The sequence below is a fragment of the Lactuca serriola genome, chromosome 9 (assembly GCF_051521515.1).
Source record: "Lactuca serriola cultivar US96UC23 chromosome 9, Lser_US96UC23_V15, whole genome shotgun sequence".
In the NCBI taxonomy this organism is placed as follows: domain Eukaryota; kingdom Viridiplantae; phylum Streptophyta; class Magnoliopsida; order Asterales; family Asteraceae; genus Lactuca; species Lactuca serriola.
Window position 1 is genome coordinate 74083151 of NC_136416.1, and position 3441 is coordinate 74086591.

The following is a 3441-nucleotide window of genomic DNA, read 5'->3' on the forward strand; positions in this document are numbered from 1 at the left end:
CTGGAATCGGGCCGGGATTGAGTACGTAGGAAGGAGATAGAGTTCGGAACCCCTAGAGGGCTAGAACAGTATGCATGGGAGGGTTTCCCGGAGAGATAACTCGGAATGATGAATGCCAGTTGAGCGATCCGGGTAGACTGAAGGCCGATAGGCGTACCAGTCAGGCCGAAGGCTCGGAGAACGGTCCAGCCTGGCTGAAGGCCCTGGAGGGCGGTCCAGATCGGCTGAAGGTTATGAGAGTGGTCCAGATTGGCTGAAGGCCTGGTAAGGCGGTCCAGTCATGTTGAAGACTCTGCAGGTGTCGTTAGATCAGTTCGAGGAAATGGATTGAGTATGTCGCGATGTGTTAGCGTTAGAAGGTCTGGCCCCAGTTATTGATCTTGATTAGTGGAGTGATATGTGCATAATTAGTTAATTATTTAACATATATTCTTAGTTATTTTTGATTAATTATGAGAATAATGTGGACAAAAGGTACTTAAAATGTTGTGAATTGTATTTTCAGTCCAAAAGATATGTTTGGAGGAAAAAAGGAGAAAAGGAAAGCAAGTGAAGATTAAAGAGTGAAAGAAGGAGATCTACTCGGCGAGTAGATCGACCCTACTCGGCGAGTGCACGACGATATGCCAGAAGATAACTACAACTGCTAATTCAAGACGGATAAGTATGACCCTACTCGGCGAGTTGATTCTGCTACTCGCCGAGTACCCTCTGTTTTGGGATATCTATAAAAGACGAATCCTTATTCCATGGGAATTCATTCCTGGCGATTTTTGAAGGATCAGCTGCGACTAAAAGGTTCAGAAGGCGCTAAGGAACCCTAAGCTTCAAGAGTTGGAAGAATTCAAGCAATTAGGTTAATTCTACCACTTAGACTTAGGAATTAAACATGTTTGCACTAATAAACTTTGTTTTTGTGTTTGTTTCTACTGCAACTATGAACTAAATTCGTTTTTGTTTCTGTTTGGGGAATACCAAAGAACTCCTATGGTTTAATTATTAATTTTTGCTTAATTGTCTATTGGTAATTTATTAAATTAAGTTTGTTAAAGAACCTTATGTGTTAATCACTACTATTTTCTGTTAATTGGAAGGCAATTAGGTTGCATGAACATCACTTAATTGTTAACCTCATATGTCTATGTGAATGCTAAAACATATGCTTAGAAGTAATGATTATGAAACTAAGATTAATAAGAAAATAGGAAGATTAATGTGTGAGCTTGTTTGAGAAACCATCAACAAGAGGTTAATTGAATTAATAACTTAATTAACCATTACAAATCTTATTTAATCCAAATAATTAATCTAGGGAATTAATTAGTTTAAACACTTGATCAACGCTTAAATTAGTTAATTGTCTAAGGGCTAAGAGTAATGAATATGAACCTAACTATTATAATTGGTAACCAATAGCAATTAATCAATCTTAACTTAAATAACCATAGGAGTGAATTGGTTGAACCTAAATAGAAACATCTTTATCAAATTTGGTGAATAGTTGTTGCTTTAGTTAATTAGTTAATTTAGTTTGTCTAAGTTTCTAGTCTTGCAAAACTAGAGAAAAACCCTTTACTTTTATTATTTGTTTTAGTTAAAATTAGCTATTAGTTTAATTACCCGTTCCCTGAGTTCGATACCTCACTTATCAATCTATACCACTTAAAGACAGGTTCACTGCCTTTGTGTGCTCAAATTATTAATAAAAAGTAGGGATAAAACTAGTTGAATTTACACACATCAAGTTTTTGGCGCCGTTGCCGGGGAACGGTTCTAAATAATTAAGCTAATTCCTAATTTTTTCGATCCTTTGTGTGAGTTTACTTGCATAAAGTTCATTTATTGCAATTTAGTAACTAGTAATTAGGTTTTAGTATCTGTTTTAGTTAGGTTAAAACTTAAAACTTTTTTTTGAAATATCACTGATACTCGCCAAGTGCACTCGCACCTACTCGGCGAGTAGCAGTTTAGTCAACAATTTTTTTTTACAATCTTTTTGTTCTTTTTACGTTTTTTTTGTTTGATTAATTTCAGGACTCTCATGACCAGAGGAGAAAACACACCACTGGTACCCCCGTTTGAAGATCCCGAATCCGCATTGAAAAGAAACAAAGGGAAGGACGTGGAGAGTTCAAGCACACCAAAGAAATCACCATTGTCCAACTTGAAGACTGTTTTTGGGAAAAAGAAGAGCAGTAAATCAGGAGCTTCTAGCGCTTCCTTGACAATTGAGGAGCCAATTCAAGAAGATATTGGATACGAGACCGAGGAAGAAGAGGAGGCAACGTACGAACAAGAAACCGAATCGGAGGAAGAGTTAGCATTCACTATGGCTAACATTGATGAAATTCCCATGGGAGAATGGAAGAAGAGGATGCGCGACGACCATGGCCCGGGACTTGTGCAACCCGCAATTCCCGCAACTGCTACCTTCAAGCTAAAAGGTCATATCCTAGCTGCGCTCAAGGAAATACCTTTCCATGGGAAAGATCATGAAGATGCCTACAAACATTTGGATGAAGTAAATGATGTTGCTGATTACTTCAACATTCCAAATGTAACCCGCGAAACTCAACTACTTCGGATGCTTCCGGTAACCTTCAAGGGTGCTGCTAAAGACTGGCTCAAATCACTTCCCCCCGGGTCAGTCACTACTTGGGCCAGTATGAAGGAAGAATTTATTGATCACTTTTGCCCACCATCCAAAATAGCCAAACTCAAGAAGGCCATTGCAAACTTTGAACAGCAAGCTGGAGAGTCTTTATATGAAGCATGGGAGAGGTACAAAAGTCTGTTACGAAATTGCCCACACCATGATCTAAACAGCCAGCAACAAGTTTCCATCTTTTATGATGGAGTCAATGTCACAACCCGGCAGTTGCTAGACTCACAAGGCCCACTTACAAAGAAGCCACCCCCGGTGATTAAAGAATTGATTGAAGAATTCTCTAAACACTCTAGAGAATACCACAACCCTAGGAATGATGTCACGAGGGGAGCCGCGTACGCTGCTACTGAAGATTTATCCGCGGTCATGGCCATGTTAAAAACCATGGATAGGAGAATGGACAAAATGGATCAAACTATCCATGCCATACGGGTGGGTTGTGAAAACTGCAATGGACCTCACCTCACTAGAGATTGCGATTTGGATGAGAACGGCAACAAAAAGGCACAAGTATGTTATTCGAGTGGTGACCGGTATGATGAGGACTGGCGCAAACAAAAGAAGGAGTGGCTGCCTTACGAAGAGTATAAGAAGGCCAAGGAGGAGAAGTACAGACAAAAAGGAAGAGGCTTTTACCAAAAGGAGGAGCCGGTGCAAGGGAGGAAGCCAAGCTTGGAAGATATGCTAACTAAATTTGTGGCCGCTTCCGAGAAAAGACATAGTGACCATGATGCTGCTATCCAAGAAACAAGAACAATGCTCAGGAACCAGCA

General features: G+C 39.8%; 1 non-coding gene across 1 annotated transcript; it reads right to left on the reverse strand.

Moving 5' to 3' along the window:
• Positions 1–2713: 2713 nt before the first annotated feature.
• On the reverse strand, positions 2714–2820 carry LOC145077440 (small nucleolar RNA R71). Its single transcript, XR_013693185.1, has one exon. It is a non-coding gene; the product is annotated as a small nucleolar RNA R71 (small nucleolar RNA).
• Positions 2821–3441: the final 621 nt, after the last annotated feature.